The sequence below is a fragment of the Carassius carassius genome, chromosome 6 (assembly GCF_963082965.1).
Source record: "Carassius carassius chromosome 6, fCarCar2.1, whole genome shotgun sequence".
Lineage (NCBI taxonomy): Eukaryota > Metazoa > Chordata > Actinopteri > Cypriniformes > Cyprinidae > Carassius > Carassius carassius.
In genome coordinates this window covers 15,352,020-15,372,381 of record NC_081760.1, presented here as the reverse complement: position 1 = coordinate 15,372,381, position 20,362 = coordinate 15,352,020, and the positions used below count along the sequence as shown (strand labels likewise).

Genomic DNA, 20,362 nt, shown 5'->3' with positions numbered 1-20,362 from the left:
GCAAATGGGTTTTGTTCCCTCCCAGAGACATTCATATATATCTCCATCATTCAGCATCACATCTGACAGAATGAGGGTTAAGTCCTCAGATTCTGTAGGATCACTGAGGAAGTTCACCCGGTCTTCAAACCCTCTCCCGACCATGACAACATCTCCACTCAGAGAGATGACGTCTTTGCCCATCGCCTCCCAGTGAACGTGCAGCTCTTCCACAGGTAATCCTGAACCATTGCAGGACAAGATCACACTTTCTCCTAGATATGCGTGGACCTCTGACATCTGAAGGTAGAAACCTAGACAGACTGGATGAAAAAATGCATTAATGCTGATAAAGCTGATTAAACATGGAAATTTCTTTGAAACAACAACAACAACAAAAAAGCATGTTGAATTGTACTAAGTGAAAAAAATTATCCATTGCATTATCATTGCTTGTATTTTAATGTCTTGTATTTTCAGGGCTTGCATTTTAGGGATCTGAAATTCAGTTTACTGAATGATATTCAGTTGTTTATTTCAAATCAAAACATTTCACAAATATTTTCATAATTAAAAATTCAATAATCCATATTCACCTCACAGATTTCACTTCCAGAGAAATATTAAATCTAGGGCTGCACAATAAATCGAAATGAAATCGAAATTGCAATTAGGCAGAAGCTGCAACTGTCATGTGTATCTTTCAGTGAAGCACGGTTCTGTGATCAGTAGTAAATCTCCATCCGAAGGCCAGAGAGCAATCTCGAGCTGAAACTCCAAATACACCCCTTAGAAGAAATTCAGGAAATGCCTATAGCGGCTGCTGAATAAACAGAAGATTTAAATGCTTCCATTGATTCAGTGTGTCTAATAAACACACGACTACGGGAGTGTATGGTTTATCTGAGTTATTATTATTATAATTTTCATTATAATAAAGTATATATATAATGCAGTGCTAATCGACATAGCCTTTATCACTGGTTAGAATACTATGAAATATGTTGGGTGCCTTATTCTGTTTAAGAAGCCACATCATCTCACAGAAGGATATATTTCAAACATTTGGCGGACATTATGAAGTGAGTTTAGGGTAAAACATGTTATTAAATGTGGTATTTTCACGTGCTTTGAGATGGAGCAGTATTTACTACGCAGAGCCATGGTTCCATGAGAAGCTACGCAAACAGCTTTCATTGTCGCAAATGATTTCTTCGATTTCATAATAGTACGAACTATATCATCTGCCTTTTTTTTTTTTGCTTAGCTTGTCAGATTACTGCTCTGTGTCTATTTAAAAATATAATTTATAGTATTCAACAGGCAATTTCAGTCACTTTACTAATTCGCTTTCACAAATTCAATAGTTAAAACTGACTTATAGGTAAGCCCCGCCCCCCTTAGTTACTGCTGTGAACTCAGACAAACAAACACTTTGGTTACTAATGTAACCTCGGTTCCCTGAGTTGCGTCACTGTAGCCATACAGATCCAGTCTGTATCCAGATCAGATGGTCACTGTAGCCACCCATATCAAGTCTGTATCCAGTCCAGATATTGAATCAGCACCTAGAGATGTCCTCTACAGCCCAGAATGTCAGCAGAGACCACGTCAACTAAATGCACCCCAGAGACAGATCCCCTGCGAAGACCTCATCACCTCGATGACCATCGCCACAAAGTACGGGAACCAGACGAGTCCTCTGCACCAGTGTTGCAGCTTGGAATTAAACTACAAATCTGGCCAGAGGAGAACTGGCCCCTCAACTGAGCCTGGTTTCTCCCAAGGTTTTTTTGTATAAAGTGCTATACTAATAATATGACTTGACTTGACTTGATGCCAATGAGAAACTCCTATTTCTCTGTTAATTGTTAACATCTGTGTAGCTGCACAAACCAGTGGCACTTGATCCCACCATAAGGGCAGTTATGACCGCTATATAAGTCTGCTTGCAGTGCCGTTCCCTTATTTTAGAGAACCGAGGTTACGTTAATAACTGGAGTGTTCCCAATCAAACTGGAACTCCCGTTGAGTCACTTGACTCTAATGGGGAATGCAAGCCCAACTCTGGAGCACTCATTAGAGGGCCCCTTATGCCTGAGCTACAGAAGACACAGTTGTAAATCTGAGGTCTACTTAACTAAGCCCTTCTGCTCAAAGGGGGAATGGGTCGACTCAAGCAGAAAAGATATGCGCCTGCATAGCAGGGGCATCAAAATGATAAAATCTAATAAAGGTAGACAGCGACGACCAGCCAGCAGCCACACAAATCTCCTCGACAGAAATCCTACTGGACCACACACAGGAGGTAGAATGGGCCCTCACACCTATAGGGCATTGCAAGCCAACTGCGGAATAAGCATGCTTTGTAACTGACAGCTCCTTTGAGCAGCTTCCAAAGCAAACAAAGAGCTACGCTGATTGTCTGAAAACCTAGAGTGCTCAACATAAACCCTGAGTGTCCAAAACAAGACACAACAAGTTGGGACCCTGCTCACCATTCTCTGTAGGGAGAGCTAAAAGGGAGTTGAGAGCACCTTAGTTATTTAACCTCTTCAAAGCTGTAGAAAGACTTTACAGTCATTAGGCATGACAGTGCTTGTAAGTCACCTACTCATTTGACCGATGCCAAGGCCAAAAGCAGAGCAGTTTTGAATGACATGGGCTGCAATCCAGCCTTTTGAAGCAGCTCAAAGAGAGGGCCCTTGAGGGTCCTCAGGACTATAGACAAGCCCCATGTCTGCACAGTTCTATGGTGAGGTGGATTCAGTCTCCGAGCTCCCCTTAGAAATTTAATGACCAGGTCATTTCTGCTGATTGGGCGGCCAGCCACGAGAGAATGATTCACCACAATGGCTGCCACATAAAACTTGAATGTGGAAGGGTTACAGCCCTTGTCCAGCTTCGTATCCAGACTTCATGCTGAGCACCAGTCACAGAAGACTGGCCATTTAAGAGCATAAACTCAACTTGTAGACAGAACTCTAGCCTCTCTAGAATGGTATTAGTGACTCTCACAGGGAGCAGGTTAGAATCCCATAGTGGAGCCAAATGTGAAGGCTCCGCGGCTGTGGCCAGGGATGCCAAATCTTGCCCTTCACTTGCAAGAGAAGGTCTCTCCTCTGTCATTTTGACCACAGGGCTGCAGAAAGCAGCTGAATCAGCTCTGAGAACCAAGTTTGGTTTTTCCAGAGTGGGGCCACTAGGACGAAAGAGCACGTTGTTTAGCCGAGTAAGGGAAGAGAAGGTATACAAACTGCAGACAGACTGCAATAATTTCGAGGCAGTTGATAAGTAGACATCACTTGTGGATTGACCAGCCATACGCAGAGTAGCCCTTGTACAGAGCACCCCAGCCCAAGATGGAGTCATCTGTCATGACTACTTTACTTCTGGAATTCATTCCCAACTGAATGCCTGATAAAAACAGGTGAGGAGTTGTCCAGGAGGCCACAGATCTGATACAGCGATTGATTACCCTGATATAACACTGGCCCAGGCACAAGCCGTTGGACCAATATGAGTTTTGACTCAATATTGGAGGGGCCGCATGTGTAGCAGGCCCAGGGGAATCACAGAGGAGATGGCATACATGAGGCCAAGCAACCTCTGAAAGATCCTGAGGGGACGCGTAGTCCCTAACTTAAATGATGTCCCAAATTGCTGAATGTTCAGGGAGCATTCCGGCATTATCCAGGTTCGCATCTGAACTGAGTTTATAACTGTTCCCAAAAAGGACACTCACTGTCTGGGAGTCAGTAAATTCTGGATTCCAGATGTCTGAGCAACAATGACCTCTGAGCAATAAGTTCCCACTCTGATCCGGCCAGCACTAGTCAGTCGTTGAGGTAGTCCAAGATACTGATTCCCAATCGGTCTCAGAGGGTTAAGAACCGCGTCCATGCACTTTGTAAAAGCAAGGTCAAGAGGCCAGGGACAGTCCGAATGGTATGACTGTTTACTTATAGGCCATTCCTTCAAATGCAAAAATCAAGAAGGGTCTGTGAAGGGGGGCTGTTTGAATGTAAATGTATGGATCTTTAAGATCAGATATCAGACAGAAACTAGTCATATTTGACATACTTGCAGAGGATCTGTTTCAAAGTTTACATTCTGTATGGCTGTTGCATGAGATTAAATTCAGAATTATGAGAATTGGTCTGAGCCCGCCATCTTTCTTGGTAATGAGGTGAGTGAACACACACAAACACACACACACACACTCTCTCTCTCTCTCTCTCTCTCTCTCTCGGAGTGGATGCTGGGAATGAGTGGGCGGAGCGTGTGAGTGTAGATGTGTGTGGCCGACTGTGGCTGGTAAGAGTGCTTTTTCCAAACTTTTCTCTCTTTTTCTTGTAAGTGTTTTTATTGGTTTATTTTTTTTGAGGTATTTAGTTTTTCTCGTTTTTGTGAGGATAGTCTGCTTCCAGCATTTATGCTGGGAAGCATGGCGACTCCAAACACAATGGTTTTTGAAAATTTAACTAGGCGTCATGGAGTAAAAATTGATTCAAACGCTAACGTGGAAGATGTTTGTTTGGCTGTAGGAGAGGTTGTGGGTCATGAAAACATTGTGTCCGCCTCGCAAATGAATAATGCGTTTGTGCTTTTTTTTAGCACTATTGAGAAGGCGAACGAAATAGTGCAAACTGGTGTTGTGATCAAAGGTTCACTCACGCAGGTGTTTCCTCTGAGCACTCCTGCCAAGAAAATAATCCTTTCAAACGTCCCTCCGTTTGTGAAAGATGAAATGATTGTGCAGGAGTTGTCACGATATGGAAAGATAGTTTCCCCCATCAAAAAAATTCCACTTGGATGTAAATCGCCTCTAGTGAAACATCTCGTGTCTTTTAGGAGACAGGTGTTTATGATTCTTAAGAATGGTGAGGATGAACTTGACCTGGTTTTTAAATTTAAAGTAGAAGGCTTTGATTATGCTGTCTTCGTATCATCTGATATGACGATTAAATGTTTTAGCTGCTCGAAAATCGGGCATCTCAGTCGTAATTGCCCTGATAAATTGAACAAGAACACCGAACAGATTGATGTAGATGAAGCGGGGAGCGCTGTTGGCGAATCCAGTGCAGCGGTGAATCCCGCGAATACACTGCTCGCGCCGCGCGAGGAAGTGAACAGCGCGGAGACGCGCGCGTCGTGTTCCACTGTTGATGATGGAGTTGTTGCTGTGGAGTCCGCGGTACCAGAGAACGCGGTGGGGTTGAGTTCATTGTCTTTTGTAGACATTGTAAAGGAAAATCCGAGATTGAATGACTGTGGATTGGACATGGAAGTTGAATCAACTTTCAAAACTCCAATTAAAAGAAGAAAGAGTCGAAATGATAAAGTCAGTAAACAAGTCAAAATAGGTGATGCTGTTGAAGATGAAATCATAGCTTCGGACAACGATGACTCTGATTCTAGTGTTTCTGTGTGTTCAGAGTTCTCTGCTTGTTCTCAAAATGAAGCAGTAAATGTTTTGTACAAAGCTGAAGACATCAGTGCTTTTCTTCAGGAAACGAAAGGGCTAAAAGGTGTGCAGATTGAGGATTATTTTCCCAATCGTGCACAATTTATGAAGGACACTAGATATTTGATAAAAGAAGGGGCTTTCGCAGATCTCGAAGTGTACCGTTTACGGAAATTTGTAAACAAGTTAAAAAAACAAATTCCTAGAGATGAAAAGAATGCAATGGTTTAAATCCTTACACTTGTTTTTGTTGACCATGTGCTTATTTTCTGTCTTTTCAGTTTCTTGTTGAATTTAAATAAAACTATGAGTCAACTAAAGATCGGAACTCTCAATTTAAATGGAGCTAGAGATGTTCATAAACGGATGATGTTATATGAATTTATAAATCAGAAGTCTGTTGACGTCATGTTTATACAAGAAACGCATAGTGATCAAAGAAATGAGGTGGACTGGAAAAGAGAGTGGGGTGGTCAACTCTTTCTTAGTCACAAATCCTCTGTAAGTGGAGGTGTTGCAATTCTATTTTCTAAAAGTATGATTCCAGTTTCTTATGAATTTGTTGAAATTGAAAAAGGTAGTTTCTTAAAAGTTATTGTTAAATTTGAAAAAATTGTTAAGGTTTTTTTAAATATTTATGCTCCTAATAGTGGAGTGGAAAGGGTTTTGTTTTTAAATTTAGTCAGCGCTACTCTTAAAAGCTTGAATACAGATGATCTCCTGTTTTTAGATGGAGATTTTAATTGTACAGAGAATGATAAAATAGACCGAAATCATTTAGAACCACATGTTGCATTTCAAAGAGTTGTTAAGCAACTCGTTCAAACTTTTGATCTCTGTGACGTATGGAGAAATATGCATAAAAAATTAAGGCAATACACATGGGTTCACTGTAAAGATAATTTATTGTCTTTGGCACGTCTCGATCGGTTTTACAGCTTTAAGCACCAGTTCAATATTTTCAAATCTTGTCAAATGAATCCTGTGGGTTTTTCAGATCACAGTGCGGTTCTTTGTTCTGTATTAGTGAATTATGTGAAGTCAAGCAGTGCCTATTGGCATTTTAATACATCTTTGCTTGATGACAAACATTTTAAAGATTCTTTTACTTTTTTCTGGGATGTTTTTAAACAACAAAAGTATTTATATAGCTCTCTACAACAGTGGTGGGATTGTGGGAAAGTACAAATCAAATTTTTTTGCCAGCAATACACTCTTAATGTTACAAGAGAAATAACTCGATCAATGAATACTTTAGAGGCTGAGATAGTTGATTTGTACAGTTTGTCAGCATCTACAGGCAAAAAAGAACATATTGAAGCTCTGACATCAAAGAAAACTTTATTGGCAAACCTGTTGGACATTAAAGCACAGGGAGCGCTGGTTCGCTCACGTTTCCAGAATATCACACAAATGGATGCACCTTCCAAATTCTTCTTCAGTATGGAGAAAATAAATAGTCAAAGCAGAATCATTCACTCTTTGGTCTCTGATACAGGACAGGAATGAACTAAAACGTCTGAAATAAGAGAAGCTGCTGCACAGTTTTATAAAAAATTATATACAGCTGATCTGATAAATGACATGACTAATAGTAGTTTTTTTGAAGGTCTGCCAAAACTCGATGATGAGAGTAATGAAAGTTTGCAACAACCTTTGACAGAACAAGAACTTTATACTGCAATGATGGGTATGGAGAATGGGAAATCCCCCGGGATTGATGGGTTACCCATTGAGTTCTATAAAACTTTCTGGTCCATTTTAAGAGAAGATCTCTTGGTAGTTTTTGATGAAAGCCTTATTAATGGGTTTCTTCCCCGTAGTTGTAGAAGGGCAGTTATCACCTTATTGCCCAAAAAAGGTGATCTTCAAAACATGAAAAATTGGAGGCCTGTTTCTCTCCTGTGCTCAGAGTATAAAATACTGTCTAAAACATTAGCTACAAGATTGAGTAAAGTAATAGGGAAGGTGATACACTACGATCAAACATATTGTGTACCAAATAGATCGATTTTTGATAATATAACTCTAATCAGAGATGTTTTAGAGGTTTCAAAGCTGCTTGGTATAAATATTGGCCTTATTTCTCTTGACCAAAAGAAGGCTTTTGATCGTGTTGAACACCTTTATTTGTGGCACACTTTACAAGCTTTTGGTTTTAATTCACGTTTTATTGATATGATTAGAGCAATGTATTGTGAAATTGAAAGTGTGATTAAAATTAATGGAAGTTTGTGTGCCCCCTTTAATGTACAGAGAGGGGTTCGACAAGGTTGTGCCATGTCTGGGCTGTTATATGTGTTGGCTATAGAACCACTGCTGTCGATGTTACGAAACAAGTTAAAGGGTTTAACATTGCCACAGTGTAATAATGCTTTCCATTTATCTGCATATGCTGATGACGTAATTGTTTTTATAAATGATAGTGATGATGTTGAAACGCTACAACAAATTGTTAATGATTTTAAGGATATTTCATCAGCAACTGTAAATTGGGGGAAAAGTGATGCCTTATTGATTGGAAAATGGGAAGAAGGAAATCCCATTCTACCAGGAGGCTTATTATGGAAAAAAGATGGGTTAAAATATCTTGGTGTTTTTTTAGGCAATGACGTTTTCATGCAGAAGAACTGGGAAGGAATGGCAGATAAAGTAACTGGACGTTTGAAAAAATGGAAATGGCTGCTTCCTCAGTTGTCTTTTAAAGGACGCACACTCATTATTAACAATCTTGCGGCTTCTTCCCTGTGGCATAGACTTGCATGTGTTGACCCTCCTGCTGGTCTCCTAGAAAAAATTCAAGCAGAAACAGTGAACTTTTTTTGGGACAACTTGCACTGGATCCCTAAAAGCGTTTTGTTTCTGGCTAAAGAAGATGGAGGCCAAGGTCTTGTGCATTTGGCAAGTAGATGTGCTGCTTATCGTCTCCAGTTTTTGCAGAAGTTCTTGCTAGGATCTGAAAGACTGGTATGGAGGTCGGTGGCTCAATGCAATCTACACAGAATAAGTGGACTTGGTCTGGACAATGTGTTGTTTTTAATGGACTCTAAAAAATTAGATTTCAGAGGAGTTCCTGCTTTTTATCGAAGTCTCTTCAAAATATGGAGTCTGTTTCAGCCTCAATGGATGGAACCGTTAATGTCCCTGCACTGGTTGCTCGAAGAGCCCATTGTGTGTGGAGCACGTTTCAATGTATCTGGTGATGATTTACCAGGTCTAAAGAATTTGTTGTACAGAACTAAATCTCTACAGTTGAAACATATTATACATAATGCAGGTCCTGATTTTAAAGATGTAGAAGCAGTTTCAGCCTTTTTAAAGGTCAAGTCTGCCCGATACATTAAACGGTTTTTAGATAAACTCCAGGGGGCTTTGAATGTACAAGAAATAATTTTACTTGATGATTACAGTAAGAAATGCATAATTCCAGATTGTGAAGATTTCTTCCCAGATATAAGTATTGTACCTGATCTATTTTCATTTAATGACATTAATCCCTTGTTGAAGAAGGAAATTGATGTGCAAATTGATTTTTTTGAAGTTAAAGGGAAAGCATTGTACAGAAGTATTGTGAAAGTGCTGAATATTAAATGGTTAAATAGAAATGATACTGTATGGAGAGAAACATTACAGATGACTGAAACAACAAAACCAGTGTGGAGGATTCTGTACAAACCTCCATTACCGAAAAGAGTTGGTGACCTTCAATGGAGGATACTCCATGGGGCTATAGCAGTTAACTCTTTTGTGGCAATGTTGAACCCAAATGTAAATGAAAATTGTCCTTTTTGCAATGAAAGGGAGACAGTATTTCATTGTTTTATGTTTTGTAGCAGACTTAGTTTTTTGTTTAGTCTTTTAGAGCTTCTTTTTAAATCTTTTGAGGTTTGTTTCACAAAGCAGGATTTTATTCTTGGTTGCATATACACCATTAAGAAAAAATGTAAATGTCATTTGCTTAATTTTATTGTTGGTATTGCAAAGTTAGCCATTTATATAACTAGGAGAAATAAAATTGAACAGAAAGGGGAACAAGAACTTATAACAGCTTTTAAAAAAATGGTAAAATCACGACTTGTAATTGAGTTTAATTTTTATAAATTAATGAGTACATTGGATATCTTTGAAGTTGAGTGGTGCTGTGATAATGCGCTGTGTTCATTAGATGAAAATGAACTGGTTATTTCTGAAGTTTTGATGTAAGATCTTTAATAGATTGAAAAGTATGTGATTTTGTTTTTTATATGATATTTTTGTAATAAAAGGATTTTCAAAATTCAAAAATTCTCTCTCTCTCTCTCTCTCTCACACACACACACACACACAATCTCTCTCTCTCTCTCTCTCTCTCTCTCTCTCATACACAAACACATCCACCATTGATATCTGGGGCCTGTTGCACAAAACTAGGATAAGGGATTAAGCCAGGATATCTTGGTGATCCTGGCTCAATTGATCCGTAATCCGGTTGCACTAAAGCTGGATAGGGGGCAGGAGGATATGTTATGGTATAAATTACCATGGAGATTTATTCTGTGGAGCTAGCCTGCTCCAGACCAGGCTAACTTCCAGGATCTATTTAATCTCATCCCTAATGTCAGTCAGCAGTCACCACAAATGGAAACCAATAGTTATTTCACTGCTCACTATACATTGTTATCACATATAACTAGACCCACTGTCATTATTTAAACGTTTGTGATCATTAATTTCAATCATTTTGGATAATGATTTTTAGATGATGCTGCTATCATTAGATAATTTACAGTTTCCCATAGACTATAAGGCTATATATAAAATGATAGAATATTAGGGCCACAGAGGGAAAAAAAAAGACGAGTCATAATATTGTAACCAGTTGTTTTAAAGGAGGACAGTTGTTAAAATGACAGATGTGGGGCATTTCGTGAAATTGTACTTCAGTATGGTTTCATAAACAAAGACATGCTGATGTGCCAGAATATTAAGTATCACATTGTCATAAGTATCAAAACTGTAAAAAGAATATGTAGCTTTTCTGCAGAAAGAACCAGTCTCATAAATTTATGACTATCCTTTTTCCTCAGTGTGGCCCTAGTACTCGGTCATATAAACAAATACACATTCCATATGAATATAACACAATGTGTAACATTATGTTCCTTTATTGAACAAGGACAAAAAGCAGGTAAACCATCAGCTCCTTTCGAAACTGAAGTCACAGTGACTCTACAAGATGGAAAGCACAGAATCAAAGCAGATTATACAAAATGATACATACACATTCAAAGGTCTGTATATAACACACCCTGCATGTCTGCACACTAAAATAAATGCAGGACAAATCCATACACAATCAACTGAACAGACAAATGAATGGATGCAGTAGCCTCCCTGCAGCCTTGTATTACACACAGTATACCGCACAAACATCATAAGAGGCCAAATTCGTAAAAAAACGAACCCAAAAAAAACCAAATTACTCTGCCACCGCAGGACATATTTAACCAAAATTGAAAGCACACATACTAACTAAAATAATTCAACACATATTGGTCCCTCAGCAGCCGACCACTGTCGTCATCAGGGAAGACTGCCGGATTGTCCCAGTCCATGGCTGGTGGCACTCTGGGGGCCCTCTCCTTCCTCAGGCAGGTCACATTATGGAGGACAGCACAAGCCACAGTAATATCACATGCCCTAACAGGGCTGACCCTTAATTTGTGAAGGCAGTGAAAGCGTGCCTTCAGGAGGCCAAAGGTCATTTCAACTCTGGCCCTGGCATGGGCATGGTTGAAGGTCTGCTGTGCTTCCTGGGGGTCTGTGAAAGGTGTCAGGAGAAAAGGCTGGCAGCCATACCCCCTGTCTCCCAGCAACACACCAGAGAATTCACCTGTCAACACAATCTCATCATTACTACCTCATAAACACAGTGACATTCTTGACACAGCCATGATGGTTATAAATAGGGGTTGTGTGGCTTACCTTGTGATAGGCACTGATAGATTTCAGAGGCCCGAAAGATTCTGGAGTCATGGACTGAGCCAGGCCATTTTGCCACAACATTGCTGATCACACAGTCAGCATTGCAGACCATCTGAAATCATAAGATGAGGAATATTACACCAATCAATGCACATCACTGGCAATGCAGAGTGTTCGTCAATGGACAATATCAAAAAGTTATGTTCACCTGAACATTAATGCTGTGAAAGGATTTCCTATTCACAAAATCAGCCTCATGAGGACCTGAGGGGGCTTTTATCCTTGTGTGTGTGCAGTCCATTGCACCAATGACATTGGGGAAACCTGTCACACAAAGTAATGAGTATCCTACTAGGTGTTAACAGTTGTCCTGTAATTTGTAGATCCTCTTACCTGCAATCCAATAGAACTCCTCTTCGATGTTACAGAGTCTTCTGTGGCCAGGGAAGGAGCTGAAGACATCTGCTAATGCTTTGATAGCCAGACACACACTCCTTATTGTGCGGCAAATTGTGGCCTTGTTCAGCTGTTCTGCATCCCCCACTGAGTACAGGAAGGCTCCACTAGCAAAAAAGCGCAAGGCCACACAAACCATTTGCTCCACACTCAGTGCATGGCTCCGTGCAGTGCGGTGCTTAATCCTGGGACCCAGTAGTCTGCATAGATACCTGATGCCATCTGCAGAAAACCTGTATCTTTCATATAGATGGTCATCAGGGAAGGCCAGTGGGTCCAACCGGTCCCTGAAGACCCTTTCTCGCCTGAAGGCTCTCCTCAGCACAAGTGCTTCTTCATCCACCACATCTCGCAAGAATGGGCATGCCATTGTCAGAGCAGAAAGGAACACACAATTTTGGGCCTTCATATAGGCTAGTGGCCACACCTGGTGCTGGGGGGGTGGGCAAAAGAGGCTGGTGCCTTATAACCATGACTTGGTTGTACTGATTGCTGGGAAAATAAAAAAAAAACCTTAGAAAGATGCCACCGTCCTGTGTGCTCACAATAAGAGCTCATATGTCATGGCTCACTTGACTTTACGAGAATACACCTAATTTTTATTTTGAGCTGTGTCATCTTCTTGGAGCTGGGGGAGGAAAGAAAAATAATGATTAATACATTTGTGTTACAGTTAGCATACGGTGTACATTGAAGGCATATCTCACCTCCCTCTCCTAATGGTCCTCTTTTTCATTTCGGACTCCAGTGCAAGATTTTCCATCTTTTTCTTCTTGTACTGAATGTCTATGTCTGCCAGTTCTATTTGGCGCCGGAGGTGGTTGCCATACAACTTTCTGATAGCTTGTGAGCTCTGTGAACACAATACAATTAGCGCAGCTGGAATTTGGCAGGATGTGGTGTCCTTTTATTAATATGCACTATGTTGCCAGGCTGGTTTTCCCCACTGTATAGCATCTGGGTCCTGTAAAAGAAATTAGATGTTTTGATTTTGATGAGGACTCCTCACCATTGTAGAGTAAATAGTACTTTCACAGTCTTAACATGATACCTCATGCCTTCTGGAATCCAGAGAGATGGTCTCCTCCTCATCATCGTCTCCATCATGTGCTGTTGCTGCTGCACTGGGGCTTTCACCCGATCACATTTAATCGGATTCATATTGAAGCTAGTAGACAAGACATGTCAGGCCTACAGTATGCCTTTGATGGAGTACTCACTGGATCAGCATCGTCTGGTGCTTGTGCTGGTGGATCTAACAGGAACACAGTGCTGCCAGGCACTGCAAGGCAATAGGTAAACCAAAGTCAGACAGTCCAAATTGATTCAATATGAATGTGGTTGTATCCCATGTAGAGATGGAAGGACATACCTTGAATGAAGCGGGTGGCATCTTGGGAGGAACCTATGCTCGTCTCTTTCCCCCCCAGGGATCCCCTCTAAGACGGGCCTGCCTTTATTTAGCTCCAAGGCCATGTCCTCTGCTGGGGTAAGGTCAGCCTTTGGTGACCCACCACCCGTGCCTTGTCTGTGGGTATTCTTTTTCACTGCTAAAACAGTACAGACAATGTGTGAGCAGGCACCTTCTGGGTACAATATATGCTTGTGCTTTGTTAAATATTAGTCAGGGACCATACCATTCTGCAGAATGTTCTTGTATTTGATTTTGACCTGCTGCCATGTCCGTTTTGGCCCGTTCATGTTTAATCTACATCACACGCGCGCACACACACACACACACACACACACACACACACTCTTTATCACAAGAACATTTAATGGAGTCACACTGCAAAAAAATGACTTGGTATTTTTGTCTTGTTTTCAGTAAAAATATCAAAAAAAAAAAAAATCTTAAATAAAGATGTATTTTCTTGATTTGCTAAATGACCTAGCAAAATAAGTATAGTTTAGACAAAAAATATAAACTTTAAGTAAATGTGTGCTTAAAACAAGCAAAAAATAAATAAAAGATCTGTCAATATAATAAGAAAAATTCTCTTGAAATAAGTTTACTTTTTCCATAAACACTTAATTTTAGAAAAGTTCTCTTGTTTCACTGGCAGATTTTTTTGCTTATTTTCCTAGGTAATTTTGCTCAAGAAAATATTTAAGATTTTTAGATATTTTTTTTTTACTGAAAACAAGACAAAAATACTAAGAAAGAAAGACATTTTTGCAGTGCAGTGAGCAACCGACCTTGGGTCCTTTGAAAGGCGCTATATAAATTAAAGTGATTATTATTAAAGCTCATCAATTTATTCAATTAAATTTTATTTATATAGCACTTTTCACAATTGTTTCATTTCTTTCAAAGCAGTTTTACATTAATAAAAGCAGGAGAAACAAAAAAAACGGTGGACAACATACAACGGCTAAGATTAAACCGTACTCAGCGTAGTAACGTTAAATAATAATGTAAGGCTTTAATAATAATTTATCATAGCTTTATACAGTGTGATTGAGTTACTTTACACAATTTCAATCATAACTGCAGTGCATTTCAATTAAAAATTTAACCGTTTAATAATTACAGTACAACTGCGTTTTTGGAGATGTGAATTAAATATTTGAATTGTAATTGTGATGTTTCATCGGAGCGGTGAGTGTGTAATTGTGCACTACTTACGCATTCAGGCGGTCTGCAATACTTTGCCACGCTTTTTCTCTTTGCTTTATCACTGTGGCGGTGTTGCCTTTCTTCTTAATTATATATTTTACCTCCTCGTATGCATCCATGAGGATTTGTGCTTCCGACGGGGAAAAGTACGCGGCTCTAGTTGCCATGGTAAATCAGTTAATCTGTGATCTGTGGCGGGGTCTATTTGAGTGAGCCGTGAGCGCGCACCTATCCAGGATTGGTTTCACCTGGCTTAATGAATCCGTGTCTGCTCATCCTGGCTTGGTCTTTGTGCAACCAATTAAGCCTGGACGCACATGTTTTGGCTTCATTGAGCTCAGCTAAGTCATTTATCCCGGATGTCTTAATTCTACTTTTGTGCAACAGGCCTCTGCTTATTACAGTTGTTGTTGTTTTTGTTTTTGTTTTTTACATTTAAGTTTAGAAGGAGCACGCACGATCACCAAGGTGCCAGACAAACAAGACTGAAAATCTCAAAAACTGTCTGCACACTTGAATCCTTAAAGGGTTAGTTCACCTAATAATCAAAATTATGTAATTAATAACTCACCCTCATGTCATTCCAAACCCGTGAGACCTCTGTTTATCTTCGGAACACAGTTTAAGATATTTTAGATTTAGTCCGAGAGCTCTCCATTGAAACTGTGTGTACGGTACACTGTCCATGTCCAGAAAGGTAAGAAAAACATCATCAAAGTAGTCCATGTGACATCAGAGGATCAGTTAGAATATTTTGAAGCATCAAAAATACAACTTCTTACGCAAGTAAGATTGGGAAAGCGTATTAGTAAGTTTTATTTTATTTATTAATTTACTTACAAAAAAATAACAACAGTAAAATATATTAAAATAACTACATTATGTGCATATTTACTTTTGAGTTGAAAAATTATTAATTAAAATATATTTAGTAAAATCTTTCAATCGTTGTGGGGGGCAATGCCACAATCTATGTCTATGTTTATAATGGATGCCATCTTATTGGGAAAAAAGCCCTCCCTACACCTACCATAACCTTAACCGATACTTTATTTGCAACTTTTTGATGATTTTCTTCAATTTTATTAAAAATAAATGTTTTTCTGAAGTTATTTGCAATTTGTAAAGGGAGATTTTTTTTATTTAAATTTTTTTATGTGACAGGACAACAGGGGATGGACTTTTTCACCGAAGGAAGCTTTATTATGGTTATGTATACATATTTTAGCCCAAAGCAATGATCTGAAGTTAAAATGCCTTCATGGATTTGTTTTTCACAAACATGTAGCTTTTTGCTTCATAATATGTTAATTTATTCACTGGATTCGTGATGGATGAACTTGTGGATTATTGTGCTGTTTGTATCAGCTCTCAATCTAACTACACCAATTCACTGCAGAGGATCCACCGGTGAGTAAGTGATGTAACACTAGATGTAGATGCAAAATGTATTTACCTCTTGGATGGCATGGGGATGAGGACATTTTCAGAAAACTTTTACTTTTGGGTGAACTACTCCTTTCATATCAGCAAATATACAGATACTAAACCAGAACACTTGAACGAGCTGTGTTCACCCAAGTCTCTACATTTCTCACAAACAACAACCTCCTTGACAGCAACCAATCTGGCTTCAGAAGTGGGCATTCAACTGAGACGGCCTTGCTCTCAGTTGTTGAAGCTCTAAGACTGGCAAGAGCAGAATCCAAATCTTCAGTACTTATCCTGCTTGATCCTTTTCGCTGCTTTTGACACGGTTAACCACCAGATCCTGCTATCAACCCTACTGGCAAAAGGCATCTCAGGAACCACACTTCAATGGTTTGAGTCCTACCTATCAGATAGGTCCTTCAAAGAATCTTGGAGAGGTGAGGTGTCCAAGTCACAACATCTAACTACTGGGGTGCCTCAGGGCTCAGTTCTTGGACCACTTCTCTTCTCTGTCTACATGGCATCATTAGGTTCTGTCATTCAGAAACATGGCTTTTCATAACACTGCTATGCTGATGACACTCAACTCTACCTCTCATTCCATCCTGATGATCTGACGGTTGCTATTCGCATCTCAGCTTGTGTAACAGACATTTCTTCCTGGATGATGGACCATCACCTTCAACTCAACCTTGCCAAGACAGAACTGCTTGTGATTCCAGCAAACCCATCGTTTCATCACAATTTCACCATCAAATTAGGCACATCAACCATAACTCCTTCAAAAACAGCTAGAAGACTTGGAGTTATGTTTGATGATCAGCTCACTTTCTCAGACCACATTGCTAAAACTGTCCGATCCTGCAGATTTGCTTTATTCAACATCAAGAAGATCAAGCCCTTTCTTTCGAAACAAGCAGCACAACTCCTTGTTCAAGCTCTTGGTCTGTCCAGGCTGGACTATTGCAATGCTCTCTTGGCAGGTCTTCCAGCCAATTCTATCAAACCTTTACAATTAATTCAGAACGCGGCAGCAAGATTAATTTTTAATGAGCCAAAAAGAATACACGTCACACCTCTGTTTATCAATTTGCAATGGCTTCTAATAGCTGCTCGCATAAAATTCAAGGCATTAATGTTTGCCTACAAAACTACCACTGGCTCTGCACCCATTTACCTAAATTTTTTACTTCAGACTTATGTGCCCTCTAGAAGCTTGCGTTCTGCAAGTGAACGTCGCTTGATTGTGCCATCCCAAAGAAGCACAAAGTCACTTTTACGGACTTTTAAATTAAATGTTCCCTCCTAGTGGAATGACCTCCCCAACACAATCCGAGCAGCTGAGTCCTTAGCCATCTTCAAGAATCGGCTGAAAACACATCTCTTCCATCTTTATTTGACCCTCTAACTTTAACACTCATTATTCTAATTCTATTCTTTAAAAAAATCTCCCTACCTTTCTAATCTTTTTGTATTCTATTTTCTTTTTATTTATTATGCAATTATATATGTGTGTGTGTGTGTGTGTGTGTGTGTGTGTGTGTGTGTGTGTGTATGTGAAAAGATCTCTAACACTAGCTTGCTCTATTCTTTTTTTATTCTATCGGTTATTTATTTAATTTATTTAATTATTTATTTATTTTATTATTTAAAATCCCATTCTACGTGTACTGTGTTAACCTAACTGAGACTTGTTATAGCACTTATATATCATTGCTCTTTTTGTTGTTTTTGATTGCTTCCACTGTCCTCATCTGTAAGTCGCTTTGGATAAAAGCGTCTGCTAAATTAATAAATGTAAATGTAAATGTAAACAGAAGAAACAACTTACCTTTGAGGGCTAGAATAAAAATTAATATAGTTCCAAGAATATGCATTTCCTCTCAGAAAACCTATTTAAAAAATAAAAATAAATATTATTTAAGGGTTATTAAATAGTAGGTATTATTATTTAAAACCTAATGGACTGTATTGTAAGCAGACAGAATGATCATCCAATAATCTGCTACTTGAGCCCCGCCTCCGTCACGCCCACAAATGCTTCTAAAGCTTTAATTAATAGTGCTGATGTGTCACACTGAGCCTGCAACCAAACCCACATTAAACTTTTAAATTATGACATTTAATTGTTATACACAATACAGCAATAGTTAGTTGTTTGTCTAAAGCATGTGAGATTCTGAAATTATTTTATTTTAATAATTATTATATTTATATGCTATTAATATTTAGAATTTGCTTATTTTTAAGCTTTAGTAATTTTATATGCATTTATAACTTCCATTTGTATGTTTTTTTATCAGTTTAGCTTGAATTTATATTTAATTTTCAGTAATTTTAGTACTTTGATTTAAATTATTTTATTTTTAATTTATATTTAATTAGTCATAATGTTAATGTTGTTTTATAAAAAAATTTACTTAATCTATTTTATTGTTAAACTTATTTCAGTTGATTTCCCAGATAAGATTTTTTTTTTACTGTAATTTAACGATTATGACATCGGTTGTCACCGAAACAAAAAATCTAACTTGTATTTGCCTATTGATGTTAACTGATGAGGATAACATTGGATGGATATGTTATATTTTATGTTTGTACATCATGTTTGATGACAATTAAAACTAAATTGAGAAAAGAAAAACTAAACAACCTGAAAAAAATAATAATAATGCATTAATAGATTATTTTATATAAGACATTGTACTATTTGCACAGTGTATTTTATTATATAGATTATTGTTTTAATAAAACTTTAATTTCTCTTTCTGTAAGTTGCTTAATTTTGTGCTTTTCTTTGCAGTCATTTCAGTGCTTCATGATTTATTATTGAGAATTTGATAAATACTAAGCCTTCAGCATTGAAATGAAATGTTTCTCCAATATTGTTAATCGATATTATGGTATTTCCAGCTGAAACCATCACTGTACCGCAGTAAATCCACAATATCTTTTGTATTAGCTGAAGTGCATGATATGATGAGGAAATTAAAGGAGTACTTACCAAGTGTTGAGTTATTCAATCAGAGTTTGTGGTTTAGTTCGCTGAATTCGTTCAGTGTGTTTTAAGCCACTCTTGTCTCGTCTTCAATCACAAAGAAGTTTGGTGCACTTCAGAGTCAAGTTACATGCTGAACAGAGAGAACATGAATCCAGCAGCTCTGTACGTGAGTGTCATGCTGCACAGATGCTGCTTTATGTTTAGGGCCTGGGGTGACATGGGTGTTAAATATGACCTGACGCAACATCCCAATCATATTACAATGCAACAGTGCCATTACCATTGCAATATTGCATTGCATTTGAATGGACATAATAAATTTTCGAAGAAAAGGATTGTTTCTGTCCCTAATGCATGTTTTGTCCACCTCTGTCTTTGAGTATTTTTTATGTATAAGCCCGGGCTGTGAAACGTTAGACGTGGAGGCACACAGGCACAAGGATCATCTTTTGAATGATGGAATTTCTTGGCTTGAATTGAAGTATTTACAATCTCCCTTCAACACTTCTGGCAGAAACTCAAGCTCTATTTTAAGACTCAGACTTATCTGACTCACACGAGGACAATAACACGGAGGAGTTTGTGAAAACATGATTGCATAAATATATATATTTTTTAATCTTTCAGCGATCAGATCAAATAAAATGCACGGCCAGATAAATTAAAATCCATGTGTTGAAGGGTTAGTTCACCCAAATATTAAATTTATGTCATTAACCCTTTCGCACGCAAGTTTAAAATATTATCTGAGCCCCCGGTGTGAGTTTTTTTCACCGATCAGTGGTTTTTTTTTTAGACGACCGTTATTTTAGAATGTGTCGCCTTGTTTCCATGGCAACACGTCATGCTTGTCATGTGACACAACACAGCTGCAACAGATCTGTATGACACATGGATCGCTTTTATTTAGTTTTTCCTGTTTTATTAAAAATGTTACCAAAACATGCTCACTATATTATGAAATATTTGATATTCAGATTCTGAAATAGGTGCGAAAGGGTGGAGTTGGCGCAGTGGATAAGACACATGCCTTTGGTGTGAGAGACCCAGGTTTGATTCCATTGTGAGACACCAATGTGTCCCTGAGCAAAACACTTAACCCCTAGTTGCTCCAGAGGCGTGCGACCTCTGACATATATAGCAATTGTAAGTCACTTTGGATAAAAGCGTCAGCTAAATGTAAATGTGCAAGTAAATATATTTGGTATCTTAAACACTTTTATATCGACTGTGTTAGTTGATCTACGGGTAATGGGTGCCGCCATGTTAGTTCGCACAGAATCCGAGCTGTGGGATTCACACAGAGACAATTTACACACATTCATCCTCTCCTCCCGAAAACACATAAAATTATGTCTGCGGTAAGTAAACTTTAGTTACCTACACAATCTGTATATGATATCAATAAAAACACGTTATCAGATTATATTTGTAAAGATCATTA

The 20,362-nt window shown here is 38.6% G+C and overlaps 2 long non-coding RNA genes across 2 annotated transcripts; both read right to left on the bottom strand.

Annotated features, from left to right (window-relative positions):
• Positions 1-11,143: 11,143 nt before the first annotated feature.
• LOC132141887 (uncharacterized) lies at positions 11,144-11,669 on the bottom strand. The gene is made up of 3 exons (XR_009433952.1): positions 11,619-11,669; positions 11,411-11,522; positions 11,144-11,318 (listed from the first exon to the last, which is right to left on the bottom strand). It is a non-coding gene; the product is annotated as an uncharacterized LOC132141887 (long non-coding RNA).
• Positions 11,670-13,290: 1,621 nt separating this feature from the next.
• LOC132141886 (uncharacterized) lies at positions 13,291-14,580 on the bottom strand. The gene is made up of 3 exons (XR_009433951.1): positions 14,496-14,580; positions 13,504-13,574; positions 13,291-13,416 (listed from the first exon to the last, which is right to left on the bottom strand). It is a non-coding gene; the product is annotated as an uncharacterized LOC132141886 (long non-coding RNA).
• Between the last annotated feature and the right edge of the window lie 5,782 nt (positions 14,581-20,362).